Raw genomic sequence first — 17314 nt, 5'->3', positions numbered from 1 at the left:
AAGTTTCTTGAACACCTCCAGAAACTTCTTAGGAAAGGGAGGTGGAGGATAGATATGTTTCTCCCCTGTATTACCCTTAGGAGAAGTGTGTTTAACAGTAGTCTTCCTTATTTCCACTTCAGCTTCCTTCTGCACTTTTTCTTCAGTTACAGCTTCTTCATCCGAACTTGAGAGTGTTCGGGTTTCACAACCTTCCTAGACCTCAATATAATTATCTTCACCTGCTCCTTAGCTTCTCTCTTTCCTGGAACTTCAATGTCATTAGGGAGTATACCAGGTTGACGATTTAGCAAGGCATTGGCAATTTGCTCAATTTAATTTTCCAAGGTCTTGATAGAAACCGCTTGGCTCTTGCACATGAGCCTCAACTCCTCCAATTCAGATTTTTCATTAGACTGTTGCAGTTGGAGTTGCTGCCTTGGTGCATATTGCGGTTGCTAAAAACTAGGGGGTTGTACTGCTTTGTTGGATACTGCTGATAAGGTTACTGAATCGTATTCTGAGTGTTGCTCCAGCTAAAGGTAGTATGATTGCGATTGTTAGGATGATAGGTGGCTGGCACAGGTTGCTGCGACTTATGAAAGTTGCTCACAAACTGAGATGATTCACTAGAAATAGCACACTACTCTGTCTCATGGGCACCAACACAAAGCTCACAGACACTAGTGATCTGATTAACTCCATAATTAGCCAAAAAATCCACCTTCATCGTCAAGGCCTTAAGTTGAGCAACTATAGTAGTAGCTATATCTAACTCTAGAATTTATGCTACCTTGCCCTGAGATAGTCTCTGAGTAGGATTCTGGTATTCATTTGCAGCCATCTGTTCAATCTATTCATAAGCTTCATCATAGCTTTTAGTCCACAATGCTCCTCCTGATGTTGCATCAAGCATGGGTCTAGAAGTAACATTCAAACCACTAAAGAAATAGTTAATAATCATTTAGTCAGGCATCCCATGGTGAGGACACTTTCTAAGCATCTCCTTATAACGATCCCAAGCCTCACATAAAGATTCTCCAGATTACTAAGCAAATTGAATAAGTGCGTTCCTAATTGCAGCAGTCTTCTCCATAGGGAAGAATTTAGTTAAGAACTTTTGAGCAAGATCCTCACATTTGGTGACAGACCCTGGTGGTAGAGAATGTAACCGACACTTAGATTTATCCCGTAAAGAAAATGGGAAAAGCCTCAACTTAATAGCATCTTCAGGAACTCCATTGAACTTGAAAGTGTCGCAGATCTCGATGAAATCTCTGATGTGCATGTTGGGGTTTTCTGTCGGAGAACCCCCAAACTGAACTGAGTTCTGTATCATCTGAATCGTGCTCGAATTGATCTCAAAGGTGTTAGCCGAGATGGCTGGTCGAATAATGCTAGACTGAATATCATTGATCTTTGGTTGAGAGTAGTTCATCAAAGCCTTTGGATTTGCTTCTGGTTCTCTCATTGTAATAAGAACCTCTTGTTCTTTCTCAACTAAGACCTCTTCTTCAACTTTCTCCTCGACTACAACTTCTTCCTCAGCTTGATCCAGTATTATTTTACGAGACCGAGAATGTGTATGCATACATGCTCGCTAGAGTACCTGAAACACGACAAGGAATTTAGTAAGTAACAATGTCCGAGTCATTGAACTTTAACGACCAATGATGACAAACACATAAGCTAAAAATTAACACCGAAGTCCCCGGCAGCGGCGCCAAAAACTTGTTAGGGCTGAAACACGTGCTAATATTCACGCAAGTATACGCGATCGCAAGTAATATAGAATAAATTCTAGTTCATTCCCACATGGACTAGTTTAGGTTAATTTTAATCAATGTATTTATGCAACAATGGTATGGTTATCATCCAATGCTAAGATGAATAACAAATTGAGGTTGTTTATAACTACAATTAACTAAGAGATTATACTAAAGAACATTAACTAAGAGATTAAAGAGAGTTGAATACTATATGACACAAACATGGGATTCTAACTTCATTAAATACTTCATTCAATAGCCTTTTCATTTTTAACCTTAGCATGTAATGGTGATGACACTAATCAGATAACACGAAACCGATAACCACCAACTTTTGTTGTACGAATACCATACTACCAGACATCCACAAAAGAGATAGAAGCTGAATAGACTCCAATTATATTGAGACCCTATATGTCTATAAAATTTGAAAACATAACGGTTTAATGCACAAGTTATCTATCGTGATTAGATAGGGCAAGTAAGATGGTTAAAATTACCTACGAATCATGCATAACAATACATGAACCTATGCTAGCATGGCAAGTTCTAAACCCTTAAATTCACTTTTGCTTTATTAAAGATTAACACACTATCGTATAAGTTTGAGACGCTCATAACACGAATAAGCACAACCAATACTAGGTTATCATACAATCACCACACACTAAGGCATCGAAACAAATTAATTAAAGAAATCTATAAATATATCCGTTAGAACCCCACAATATCGATTAGCCCATAATCGGACTGATAATCAACGTGGGTTCCGATGAAAGCATGGTATAATAAACGTAGTCTTTATACTGAATAAATAATAAACCAAGCACGAAACAAGAGTATAGGTTAACAAGGAAAAAAACTAGCATCCAAAGTTACAACTTAAAACAAAGAATCACAAGAATAAACTAGATCCTCTTCGCCTTGGTTGAATTGTTCTCTACGGTCTTCTTACGCCTTCTCCTTAAGCTTTGGTACGTCTTGTTATGAAAAATGACCTTAAGTTATGTATATATAGTAACCCATGCAGAGTAGAAGTCCAACGGATCAAAATTCCAGAAGAAACAGGAATTAATTTTCCTGACCTGAAGCGCGCGGCCGCGTTGGCATTCTGCTCTTTGGACGCGGGCGCGCCGTCTCTCTGGAGAAATTTCTGACTTTTTCTTTTCTTGCTGGTTTGAGCTTATCTTTTCACGAGCATTATTCCCGACACATTCCTAGCACCATATTATCATCAAAACAATGCCAAATCACCTAGATTCCTGATAAATGCCTGAAATGCAAAAACACTACAAAACACGTTAAAAATACTAACAACTCGAGTACAAAACACCAATTCAAAGATTTACGGAGCGTCATGAAGTGACATAAATGCCACTCAACAGCGCTTCTCGTTTTTATGAAGAATTAATTAATCTATTCTGACTAGTTATTTCTCTTCAAGCGAAGGTGTCTCTTCGTATCCATTTGTCTCTCTCATCTATATAAGCTCATGCCTCTTCATTTTTCCCTCTCATCAAAAAATACATCTTCTCCACTTCACTACATTCTCCTTCTTTGATCTATTACCCTTTCGCAAATGGACTATAGAGCTTGTTATGAAACCTGTAAAGTTCTAATTGATGGAACCTTCTATAATGTTCTTGAAGTCCCATCATACATATTTGAGTCTCTGTCATTCGAACAACAAAATAAAGTTCACTTTCTTGAAATGAACTTCTTCGTGTATCAAGATCATCTGAAAACATTAAAGAGAAAAAATATTGCACAGCAAGAGAGGATCATTCGGCTTGTTATCCTTGTGGAAGCAAGTCGAAAAGAAGCCATCAAAAAGAAATCATCCTAGACCAGGATCTTTTATTTACTTCCTTTGAGCTTCTTATATGTAATTTGATTCTATATTAATGAAATTATCCTTCTTGATGAGTCACCTCTATTGTGTTTTCTGGTTATTGATTGGTTATGTTCCTGCTATTAATATTATGACTTTTTGTTCCATTTCATTCTTAAGTGATCGATATTACTCATAATTAATGGAACTTAAAGAACTGATGATGTTTAACTGGAAGTTCATTCTTGATTTAATCTGAATGCCTATTAACATTTATTGGAACTATTCTTCATAAAATCATAGTCATGGGGTAGTAGATGGTTAACTCATTTACTAATTTATTTTGTGAGCTTTATGATAATCAGGTCCTCAGCAAAACACAATTTGAGTTGTTTAACATTCTTTGTGCTTTAGAAAGGAATAAACTAGCACACTATTACTTATGTTACCCAGAAGTAAATAACTTGACCTTAAATGAGTAACTGTAAGAGCACTCGCAAGTTATTAACCACATTTTGATTCCAGTTCTCAAAACATAAGTGATCGAATTATAACGAAACAGTCAGAAAAAACAAATCTTGTGAGTTGAGTGATACAGAAGTATCTCTAAGACAAAACAACTGCCCTGTAATTCTTGAGTGCATTGCTTAGTTATCTTCCTCAAAGATACTAGTGTCTTGAATGAATATTTGTACTTGCTTCAGAGAATCACCTCACAAACCAGTGGAGTTCAATGTAAAGCAGTTATTTGCAAGTGAGAAGCTCATCACTTGAAATATTTTCTTTTCTACAGAAAATGTTGCCAAAACTCAGTTCTGACTAAAGCTTTATTTAAAGATCAATACTTTCTTTGTAATAAAGAAGCTCAACTTGTTTGAGTTACTTGCATTAAAATTAGCAATAAATCAGATGCATTGCTAATCCAATCATTCATGAAACACAATGTCTGCATTGTGCTTTCTAACTCAGAACCCCATCAAAATTTGGCTAGAGGCTACATGTTGAGGTAGACCTTTATGATGCCACCTCAAAACCAATGGTTTCATCACTCTTTAGTGAAGACCTTTGATATCTAGCATATTTTAGGTGCAAGTAGACCTGTAATAGCTACATGGTTTGAGAATGATATTTTTGAGGGGAAATCATTCAAATCCACTCATATTCAAATGGAGGTTAAGTTTAACTCATAAACAACCCTCATAACTATTGTTTATGATATATTTCACTGAAGTATTGAGATAATAAGTTCAACTAACTTTATTTATCAAGTTGGGAAATCCATATTTGTGGTGATCCCTTCCAAAGAGAACCAGGGTTTGAGACTGTTATCTAAGTGGAAGATACATTCAAATCCCCTCTAATGTACTGGAGCTTTATGAGAATAAAGAACACAACCACATGAATGCCTTGATTCTGAATTATTCCTCCTATGAGTACAACTGTTCATTTTAGAACAGAAGGAAAAAAGTCTCTAGCTGAGGGGGAGCTGAAGACAACTCTGTAAGTCTTTTCTGAAAATCTCTTCAGACAAGAAGAAGTAAGGGACATCAAGAATTTAATATAAGGATAACGGTGCATCAACAAAGGGGAGTAATGGCTCAAGAGAAGATATTTCCATCACTTGGAAGCTAGAAACTTACTTAGGCTGAAGACATGTAAAAATATTGAATTATCAACAATTTAGTGTCTGGTTGAAAATGGCCACAAAGTCAGCATAGCAACTGCAAGCCTATAAGCAGTCACAAAATCCAAGGGAAAGAACAAGCACGACTACAAGAAAGAAAGAAAGTTCGGTTGTTATGATTCATTAACTACTGAACTTAATGAGGATCCAATTATCTCCAATGTATAGCCTATCAATCCTGAGAAAAAGTTTTTTCAAGCTTATCTTCATTAAGGGACATGAAGGTCATCAGAAACAAGAAATTTCTACAAAAATCAATATTCAATATTTGAAATCTTCTATTTCATAGAAGAAAACCGAGGAAATAACTCAATCATGTATTTTTCCAATACTGATGAGTGCTTTTCCAAGACAAACTTCCTCCAAACAAGATCCAGGAAGTTCTCAGAACTAATTCTATAGCAGTTTCTGAACACAAGAAAAGAAGTAGTAGCTTACAACATCCATCTCAGTTCATCAATGAAGGATATGCAATCTTGACATGGATCTATTCCTGGACTTAGCAGAAACTGGAATTTGTACTTCCACTGCCAAAAGTCTAAATATTCAGAGTTTTACTAAAAAGCTTTCATGTCAAAGTAAAGGATGAAGGGATTGTTCTTAAAAGGGTATATTGGATTTTCAAATTGCAAAGAAATCTAAAAGATAACATGTTCACACATGCTCAAATAGAAGGAGCAACTTTTAGAGTAACATCTTTTCTCAAAACTATTTCCTTGTACAATTCATTTTTGAGCAGCTTAACATAGCACATTTATGCACGCCTAATGCTTAATTTATTGGGATGTGTTTTGTTATCATCAAGGGTATAATTTATTGTTATTATTCTATCATTCATTAATTGGGGGAGATTGTTCAAAATCAAGCCTAAATTCTGATGATAAACAAAACTACATTTGCATAATTATGTTGAGGTAGACTGTAACCTCCAACTGCTAACCGACCTAAGGGATAACAATTGAAGGAGTAGCCAATCAAATGATGTGGTATTTTAGAAAAGAAGATGAGAAGTCAAGACAAACTTTGTATATGATCTTGGATTCTAAAGAAGAAGTAACATTCCATTTTCGTGCATGGAAATTTGGAGAGATATTCAAGACCGTATATCAAGATAATATATATCCTCATTTGTCAAGCATCACGGGAAAGAAAATGAAAAAGCAACCTTGCTGGACCTCAAAGACTGCAATATTTTTAGTCTAGCAAGCTTCCTAACTTGGTGATATATAAACCAAGTAGCAACAATGTTTCACTTAAGAAATAGGTTCTTCATTTTCACAAAGCTTTAGAGAGATATCCTCATCTGAGTGAAACACTAAAACTGCAGCTGTGAGATTACATTTGTAATTATAACATATTATTTCTTCAAAACTAAACCTCAGATGGCAAGTCGAAAAATAACCCACTTGAAATTATAAAAATATGTGTTCATATTTCCTTTACCATGCACAAATTAATTTAAAAATTTTAATTTTTATTCAACCCCCCTTCTATAAATTAACCTAGTTGATTATTAATGAATAACAATCTCCCATATATTATTTAACGATGACTGCTATTTTTTTCAGGGCGACCATAATGGAAGTTAATGTAATGAAGCAAATATTGGATAAATATGCTAACATTTCAGGATATATGATCAATTTTAGTAGATCAACTATTGCATTTTTTTCAAATACGAAAGCAGAAGCTCATAGGGAAGTGTGTTTACAACTGCAGCTATTTAAGAGTGTGTATCCAGGAAGATATTTGGGGATTCCTAAGTACATAAAAAGCAAGAAAAAAACGGTGTTTAGTTTTCTGGTCGATCGAGTTGAACAAAAAATATAAATATGGAAAATGTTAAACATATCTAAAGAAGGTAAAATTACTCTGCTTAACGGTGCTGCACAGGTGGTGCCAAACTTTTGGATGCAACTATTTTTAATTCCATTGGACATTTGTGATTCCATTGAGTAAAAAATGAAGTCATACTGGTGGGAGAGGAAAAAATGGTAAGGGTATAAAATGAATATCATGGAGTAAGTTGTGTCATGTGAAGGAGGGAAGGGGTTTGGGTTTTAGCAGATTGAGAGAGTTTAATATGGCCATGCTTGCTAAACAAGCATGGAGAATAATGAACAACTTGAATCCTTTAGTGACTGTGATAATGAAAGCCAAGTACCATTCCAATGGTGATGTTTTAAATGTTACCTTGGGTATTAACCCAAGTTATACATGGAGGAATGTCATGGTTGTACAAGAGAGTATGAAGCAGGGAAGTAGGAAGAATATAATTGATTGGAAAGATACGCGTGTATGGAACATTCCTTGGGCGTCATATCGTGTAAATGAGTATGTTGCTACTGATATGCACTAGGAGTTGGCAAATACCACTGTACATGAGTTGATGGAAACAGAGAGTAGAACTTGGGATTAGGACATTTGGCTGGACCTGTTTAATGAGAGGGATCAGCTTTAGATACAACAATTACCTTTTTCTAGTCGATATACTTGACATGATACCTGGTACTGGATTTGTGATGAGCAAGTGGATTTTACGGTTCACAATTGTTATCGACTAATACAAAGGGAACATATTTGTGAGGAAAAGAAATTCTGGAGAAAACTGTGGAAAATTAAAAAGCCAGGTAAAATGCTGAACTTTCTCTGATGTGCGTGTACAAATGTGTTACCTACGACAAGAGCTTTGGCTATTAAAAAGGTAAATGTGCTGCATTCTTGTTTATGGTGCCATTTATATCATGAAGATGCATGTAATATCCCTAACCATATATATATATATAATATATATATATATATATATAAAATCTACTCGGGATCCTCGACTCCCGGTTTTAGAAAATGTTTTCACCTTTGTGTCCCTATACTAAGGGTATATACAAATTACCGCTATTCTCTAGCATAGGTATTATCAACTGAACCAACAGATATATATGGAAAGAATACGAAACAGGCATGCATATGTACCATATCACATGCTACAATATATCGCAAGAATTTGCTAAAATAACCATCATGCATCTATTACAAGATAATGCATATACAAGTGTATACATCACAACAACAGTATAACGGGTAGAAAACTTGCCTGAGCGACTGGGGGTGATAAAAGGCTCGGGACGAGTCTGGTAACCTATAAACAACAAGTAAGTTGGAATTAAACCAAAGTCACTTGTAAATCTATACTTTAACTAACTTAGACTCTAACGCTTGTTTTGTGCTTACTGATTCTCTTAAGTCACTCGAGTACCCTCGGCTCCACCATTTTTAATAATTTAACCATTACGAGTTTTAAGGCAATTCCTTCGCGAGTGTCTTACCAACTGCCTAACACTCTTACCATAATTGTTTCATACACTAATTAACCCTTTTTGGTCTTTAACCTATGTTTCAAAGTAAGGCGAGGGGAAAAGTTTCGTTTGCGAAACGCCGTTACTTAAAACGGTCGTTTCTCCTAAATCGTACATCGGAATCAAACGAACTACATATCAAAACGAAGCTCGTAACATAAACTATCTAAAAATGGCAATGGTCATAATCTAGCAGGGAGTTCTCGGGTCCAAATGTTATGAACAAAAGCAGTCTAAAGTAAATCGGACATTACGACGGCTATGTTTACGCGATTTCCCAAATTTAAACCAATTCAAAACAACCACAATTCAACCCCAATTCACAATCCAATCAAAACTCCATCCATATTACTTTAAAACAACCCCAAATCAACTCATTATAATCAATTTACTTAATCCTAAAACTTGAATTTAAACTATACTACATTCTTTAATCAAATCATAAGATTTCAACATTCCAATCTCCACCATTCCAACCCAAACTCTTAAACAAACAAGTTTCAAGATACTCTTTACTCTAACAACCAAAATCAACCTAATATACAAATTAAAACTAGGGTTTGAAGATGATATACCTTCCTTGAAGTGGTGTGAGTAGCTAGGAAGCCTTGAGGAGTCTTAGGAAAGCTTGGATCTTAAAGGAAAAGCAAGAAAAATCAAGTTAAAAACCTTGAAATCACTATTCATTATCTTCTTCATTGATTTATTGGAGAAGATAGAGAATGAATGGGATGCTTAAACTCATAATATAGCCATATCTATGCATAAGGAACACTAGGGAATTATCTTACCAATTTAGGAGGCTTGGATCTTGGATTTTGAAAATTCTTTCCTTTGAAATTGTAAAAAGCCGAGAGCAAGCTTTTGTTGAAGAGAAATAGATTTCTTTTGTTTTGATGAAATGATTTGTTTGGCTTGGTGGATGTAATTTTGTTTTTGTTTTGGTTAATTACCTTTTTATCCTTAACTTTGTGTGGTTCTACTTCAACCACATCTCCTTCATTCCCATGTCATGCTTATGTCATGCTATGATGTCATCTTCCCCTCCTTGTCCTCTTCTCATTGGTTGGGAGACATCATCCTCTCTAATCCCTTTGATTAACTTCCTAATTGTTTGCCTAATGACCGCTGATCTGTTATACGGTTCGCTTAACTTTCGTTTTCGTTTATCGTTTGAGGGATCATACCCAGGATCTTATTACTTAGGTTCCCTTAACCTTTCTCAATATATTATATTCCTTTTATGATCCTCTCTTATAATCCTTTAATTTAAATCCTTTTTATCCTGTTACCTTATACTCAATTCTTTCCGTATCTAATGGATTTCCGGGAAAAATCAAAGTGTTCGGTATTGGATTCTGACGATCTTTACATACACTTATATACCATGTAGAGTACTAATAAAATATCATAATATCCATAACAGAACCCCTACATAGTGTGGCATGAAAAGTTTTCTCATTCAGCTAAAACACTATTCATAAGGGTTACAAAAAGTTGAAAATTTTGGGGGTTATTACAGTAACGGATACTTGTTCTTGATTGTAAGCTTGTTGAGCTCCCGATAGTCGATGCACAGTCTCATGCTTCCATCCTTCTTCTTGACAAATAGTATCGGTGCATCCCACGGGGATACACTGGGTCTGATTACTCCTTTCTCTAACAACTCTATATGAAGCTGATAATCTGATACATGACTGCAAAATTGCTCGAAGAGCTCCTTCTGTGACTCATCTGTTATTTACAGATGGCTGTTACTTCTTTTTTCGAGCGTTAAAGACTGAAGCTTGTATGATCAAAGATATTCTGCAGAAGTATCAACGTGTCTCTGGACAAATGATTAATACTGCAAAATCTAATATCTGTTTCAGTTCGAATACTAAGCTGCTAAATAGAGGTGAGGTCTGTGCAAGTTTACAAGTTCATGAAATTGAAATTCCAGGAAAATACCTTGGCATGCCTATGAGGATGGGTAAAAATAAAATGGAGGTATTTGGTTTTCTGGTGGACAAGGTACAACACAAACTACAGGGTTGGATGCATAAAGATATATCTAAACAAGGTAAGTTGACATTGTTATCATCTGCAACGCAAGTTATCCCCAGTTTCTGGATGAACTTATTTCTTATTCCGGCTGGTATTTGTGAAAAAATAGAAACAAAGATGAATGGTTTTTTGTGGGGAAAGGGATCAGGGGGGAAAGGGCTAAAGTGGATGGCTTGGTCGAAGGTGTGTATGCCTAAACGATGTGGAGGGTTAGGTGTAAGGGAGCTGAGAAAGTTTAACTTGACCATGTTAGCCAAGCAATGTTAGAGGCTGTTAAATCAAACTAATGGCTTGGTCACTGACATAATCAAAGCTAGATATTATCCAACCACAACCATCCTTGAAGCACAGATGGGGCAAAATCCGAGTTATATTTGGCGGAGTTTAATGGAAGCTATATAAGTTCTTAAAATGGGAGTAAGACGCCAAATTGGCACTGGTGAGGACATGAAAGTCTGGCACATACCATGGTTACCAGATGTTGACAACGGATATTTAACAACACCCATGCAGGAGCAACTACATGATATTAATGTTAAAAATCTGATGGACATGACTGGTAGGTGTTGGGATTGTGAGGTGATTGATGATCTGTTTAATAGAAGGGATGCTGCGTTGATAAAAAGAATACCCATTCCATTAGTTGATAAAAAAGATGCGTGGTTCTGGCTATTAGATGATAATGGAATATTTACAGTAAGAAGTGCATATAGAAGGCTGCAAGGGGAGTTGGAGGTAACACATAAGGAATTTTGGCAGAAATTGTGGTTGTTAAAAATGCCAGGAAAAGTGACTCAGTTTATATGGCGGGTATGCAAGGGATGTCTACCAACGACAAATGCATTAATAGTTAAACGAGTCGTGCAAAATGATTTATGCCCATGGTGTTGGAACATAACAGAAACAGCTACTCACGTATTATTTGAATGTGGTTTTGCTCGTATGGTTTGGCATATTGCAGGATTACAACATCAAGTCTGTACAACAACACAAGACACAACATTTGATGTATTTCTTAGAGTCTTTGAAACTAGTAATAGGGACCGGTGTGTGCATGTGAGTATGTTGGCTTGGGCAATATGGAACAGACGGAACAAATGACTTTGAGAACGTGTTAATGGTTCTGCTGTTGGGGTAAAGGTTGCAGCTGCGTATTATCTTATAGACTGGAGACAGGCTCAAGGGGCATCAATACGACTTGGAGATCAGTTTTGGACGAAACCAATGGATGGATGGGTGAAAATAAATACTGATGCAGCTGTATTCCATGACGGAAGCATTGGAGTCGGATGTGTACTACGTAATTCACAAGGACAGTTCCTGGGAGCTAGACATTGCAGAATTGTGGGGGCTTGGTCGCCAAGAGAAGCTGAGGTCATTGGTCTGAAAGAAGCTTTGTCATGGTTAATCAGTAAAGGAACCCAACGATGCATCATTGAATCAGACTCTCAGGTACTCGTGGATGCATGCAATGGACAACCGGGAGAAGCTTTATTTGGAACACTAGTTGGTGATTGTATTCAAATGTTAAAGCACGTAAATCGAGTTCTAGTCAAGTTTATTTATCGATCTGCGAATAAGGTGGCTCATGCTTTGGCACAAGCTACTTATTCTATGTCAGGTGAACGGGAATGGTTATATACCCCACCTGATTTTATTTCCTCTGTACTCAAAAGAGACATATTTTAAGTAATGAAAACCATGAGATATTCAAAAAAAAAAAAAAGCAATCATCTAACATCTTAAATCAATATTGAAAGTAATCTATTTTCAAAATTGTCAAGATTGAACAGAGGTTCAGGAAGATTCATCGTTATGGAAAGTTATGGAAAATGTTAGGCACTTGTCTCAAAAAAAATTCAAAATTTTTCCCAAATATATATGTTATATTAATATTAAATAAATATTATATGTCAGCTTTTTATTTAATCGATGACATCATAATTCACTAAATTCTTTACTAATTTAATTACTTTCTCTTTTTCATTAATTACAATTCAATTCCTAATAATTTTCTATCATCCTCATTTCTAATATAAGTTTATTCTCTTTTATTTTCCTATAATAACAATCTCTTCTTTTCTCATCTATTTTTAAGCTTAGTTCATATAATTTTATTTTTAAAAATGCTTATCATTTAAATTTAAAATAATATCTATACTAATACTAAAACAAAAACAAAAACCGCTGACAACATCAAATACCACGTGTCTTCCTCTCCCTGTACTAATTACTTTTACTAATTTAATTACATTTTCTTTCTCATTAATTACAATCCAATTCCCAATAATTCTCTCTCATCCTCAATTATAATATAATTTTTTTCTCTTTTCTTTTCATTTAATTACAACCTCATATGTTTTCTTCTATCTTTTTAATCTTAGCTGATACCATTTTATTTACAAATAAATTCAAATATGCTTATCATTTAAATTTAAAATATTATATATAATAAAATATAAATAATAAACGTCAAAGGACTAAACCAATATAATCTATCATATCTTAATGAGTACTAGTGAAGAGCCCCTCATATTAGTACTAAAAATGACATTTTTGTAAATATTTTGACCCATATTTTTGAAATTTGACCAATGGGTCGACCCATATTCATAAATCAACTAATTCCTATACATATATGCAAAAATTCATGGAATATCCACATCTTAAATGGTATTTAAAATTATTATAAAATCAATTATCAATATTAAAAAGATCAAACATATTATTAAAATAGATTTATTTTTATACCCAATCAGTTACAGATCCACAATTCATGTCTTCAATAATTCAAATTCAAAAATCATTACTACTTTCCTTAATAATCATTATATTCTTATTTTTTCTTTGTTATACATGCCATATCAGTCAGAATCAAATTCAAAAATCAGAATCAATCTTGAATAATTTTGAATTGCTTTGTTATTGAATATCTGACATCTATTTCAAAATTGAATTTATAATTTTATTCTAATCTTCTTCTCATTATTATATGTATATGTATAGAAGCCATGTATTTTCTTAAATCGTTAGCATTACTCATTTAATTAGTATGTTACTCGGATTTATCTCAATCTTGATTTAATCGATTTAATTTTTTGATGTTTCAGGAAAATGGAAAATGGGTGATTTTTGTTGCTGGTGATATATTCTTCATTTTTGAATCAACTGAACATAATGGGTAAGTTTTCAATCTTTATATATTTTACAATTTCAATATTATGCACTCTAAGTGTTTGATGTTTTGTTTGATATGGCGGCTGTTTTAGTATACATGATGAAAGACGAAGGCTCCTAACCAAATCAAGGTATACAAATTCAAATGATGGTTATGATACACACACACACACAATATCTATCTCCTATTACTGATATACTCTAATTACATACAATACACACACATAAATAGAATGGGTGAATCGGTGGAGCTTCCGAGTCGACTCGGTATTCTACCGTTTAGGAACAAAGTTTTGTTTCCAAACGCTATTATTCGTATTCGATGCACTTCTCCTAGCAGGTTTTTTATCTTCAATTTTTCGATTTTATATCTTCATTCAATCATCCTGTAGATTACTTTTTTTTTAATTTGATTTGATTGTGAAGTTATATGCAACTACTCACTTTGTAATATCCGGTAATTATCTTTTATTGCTTATGTTAATCATATTATTAGCTAAAAACACTATAATTTATGTTAAATTGTATGTGTTTTACAATATGATTCAAATACTGTTTTCACCTTTTAGTTCAACTCTGTGCAGTACTAGGCCTGGGAACTATGTAACCATCATTCACCTTTCCTTTCGAATTAAACTGTGTTATGTTTAGAATTAATTTAGAGCCTCCCGTTGTACACCTTGAGTTTTTTAGTTTTCTTAAGTTCTGTATATGATAACCTCAAAGGCTTTATCATAATTAACTATTTTCTGAAGTGCTACAAAGTTCTGATATGGAGAAGAAGAATTAGTGTTGTAAAATAAATGTCTTTACAAATGATGGACACTTCCAAGATTCAATTATGAGGCTGTTGTTGACTTGCATTCTGCAAAAGAAGAGATTCCCAAGCTGAAAGAAGAAGTGCAGATTAGCAAAGATCACATAGGTGAATGAATACGCTCCTAACATATTGAAGTTTCTCACAAGAACATATCACTCCAGTATAGGATCAATGAACTTGAAGCTGAGTATAGTATAAAGGAAAAGAAGCAACATCTGCAAAAAGGTAAGAGGTATTTGATACTTCTGCATAAATATTATTTACTGTTTTCTTTAAATTTTATGTTTTCGGTGCATAGTCAAAATTAAGTCATTATTTTCGGCCTTAAGAAAGTTTGTGATATTGCGGAGGTCTGATGCTTCCTTTTGTAGTGATGCTAGAGCTTGCAATGTTTTAAACTTACTCTCTTTTGAATGATAATTACTATTGTACACTCTTTTCAAGAGTAACAGTAGTCGGGTACATAATCAGATGACCTGAACCAAAAGCAGCTATCAAAACTCCTGACCTCTGATATTTATTCAAATTACATCGCATCTATAATTGATCCTCAAAATTCAAATTCATAACTAATTCATAATTTTTGATGAATAATTTTGATGCTTATTAGTTCGACTAATGTTTATGCTTTTATTACGATTCAGGTATGATGAATATTAATTATTTTTTCAATCAGCAAAAGTAATAAACATCTTATTCTCTCCCCGAAAACCAGCCTCAATTGATATCAACGTGTCGCCGCAACTTTTCCGTCGCCCGTCCAAAATATTGTGATTTCAGAAACATAACTTCTGCACTTGAAAATAGAGAGTCGCTTCACCCATTTTTCATGTTAACATATTTAAAGGTAATTTCTGTTATTTGGGTAAATGTCTCCGTATTATCCGATAAAAAAATTTACTTTTAGTAATTTGGTTGTTGTTTTGGGAATCATAATGTTATTTTGATTTTGTTTGTTTAATATATTTCTTATTACGTTTGTTAAATCATTGTATTCCATGAATTTATATTTTATGTTAGTTAAGTATTCATCTTGGTTTGCCTTTTTAAAGTGCTTCATACATGTTTGATAAAATGTCTTAATAAAAGACTAATATCTATCTTACATTCAAGAATAACAGGTCAAGGCATCATGATAAGCTGATGCATGTCGCTGCTACAAAAAGGGGAAAGAAAACAAGAATATATAGGATAATGTATAGCTTTACTTTTAAATTAGCATACACTGAACCTGTGTGACCTTCTAAAGGAGCACTGGAGGACTAAATAACCATAAATCTTTTTCTTTTTTTAATTATATTTCACTCTTCCATTGCTAATGCCAATAAAAAATTAAGAGGTATTTGTAATTTACAATCGAGATGAAATTTAATAAGTTTGTTGTTAGTTAGTTAGCAATAACATGTGCATCAGTTATATGATCCGATTATCTAATTTAGTACCATGTTGGCAAGGTATATATGAGGAAGCTATGGAGCAGATTACACTGGATATCTTGCTCAACCCTGTAAATATTAAGATGTACGGGACTAGAGGTATGTTATAGGCTCTACAATTTTATTTTATGTTTAATGAATTATTAATTCTAATTCCTGCGGTTCGTATTTACAGTTTTTCGGTTATAGATTTTTCACTTAAACAGGAGTTGAGCCAAATAATGCTACAGGGGAAGTTATTACAGATCAGTATCATAAATACATGGTAAGTGATGGATATAATTCTCCTTTAAGTATAACTTAAGTATTTACATGTTGTTTTTAATAATAAATATTGGCTAATGTCTTAATTCAGGAAGATATTGATTTGAGGGTCAAGCTGAACTTTAATGCCTACCGGTTTTCAATCTTATGGTCCACAATTTTCCCAATAAAGTACTTGTAACTTTCTAAACTGAAAGGTTTTTTTGAACAACCTAACTTGATTGTCCTTTTAATTTATACATTTAAATGTTTCTTTTCTTTTTATCCGGCAAGGCCTTCTAATTTATACACATTTGATAGATTGCGACAGCCAATTGAGGAGTCGGTAGTACGATGCTTGGTTATCGAGTCCACCTAAAGTTGTACACATTATTAGTATGTATGATGCTTGGTTACCGAGTCCACCTAAAGTGGACAAGCCTCGGTCTGTCTACAATGCTGCTTCGTTAGCGTTTATTGGTGATTGCATTTATGAGATTTGATTTTGTTTTATGCACATTATTTTGAATTGGTTCTTTATGCGTGTTTAGTATGAATGTAAGAAGATACCTTTGTCATTAGTGGTTAGGCTTTGCATAAATGAAAGCGGGTTCAATGTAGTTATAAAGTTTTCTTGGGACGTTTTGAGTAATACTTGTGTAGTTTCTGCATAATTAGCACAAATTGAGTCGTTTTAGGGAGTTAAAATGCGAAGTGCGAACCTTCGACTGTTAGTAGAGTGCATATTAAAACATAAACTTTATTTTTATTAACATAATTTCGTGGTTCGGGGTACTAAAACACATGCTTCATTAGTATAGTTGGAAGGAAAAAAGAAAGTCATTTGGACACATCAGTTGTTTAATTGAGATTGAAAATTCTGCATGATTAGCCTCTGTTTCTTGGTACCCTATTTTCGTATGCACTCTATCACATGTACAACAAGTAGCCTGGTAAGAGACATTATATTGGTTAA

General features: G+C 34.2%; 1 long non-coding RNA gene and 1 other non-coding gene across 4 annotated transcripts; both read left to right on the top strand.

Annotated features, from left to right (window-relative positions):
* Window positions 1–953: 953 nt before the first annotated feature.
* Window positions 954–1060, top strand: LOC141709603 (small nucleolar RNA R71). Its single transcript, XR_012570169.1, has one exon. It is a non-coding gene; the product is annotated as a small nucleolar RNA R71 (small nucleolar RNA).
* A 12660-nt stretch (window positions 1061–13720) lies between these two features.
* Window positions 13721–16715, top strand: LOC141706228 (uncharacterized). Of its 3 annotated transcripts, XR_012568719.1 has the most exons (8): window positions 13721–13843; window positions 13947–13970; window positions 14595–14884; window positions 15304–15506; window positions 16114–16194; window positions 16271–16360; window positions 16451–16556; window positions 16660–16715. It is a non-coding gene; the product is annotated as an uncharacterized LOC141706228 (long non-coding RNA). The 3 variants fall into 3 exon arrangements; XR_012568718.1 differs by lacking the exon at window positions 13721–13843 and having other exon boundaries at window positions 13852–14884; window positions 15375–15506; XR_012568717.1 differs by lacking the exon at window positions 13721–13843 and having other exon boundaries at window positions 13852–14884.
* Window positions 16716–17314: the final 599 nt, after the last annotated feature.

The sequence above is a fragment of the Apium graveolens genome, chromosome 2 (assembly GCF_009905375.1).
Source record: "Apium graveolens cultivar Ventura chromosome 2, ASM990537v1, whole genome shotgun sequence".
NCBI classification, from domain to species: Eukaryota; Viridiplantae; Streptophyta; class Magnoliopsida; order Apiales; family Apiaceae; genus Apium; species Apium graveolens.
The sequence above is the reverse complement of the archived record's forward strand: the minus strand, read 5'-3'. Positions and strand labels throughout refer to the sequence as shown.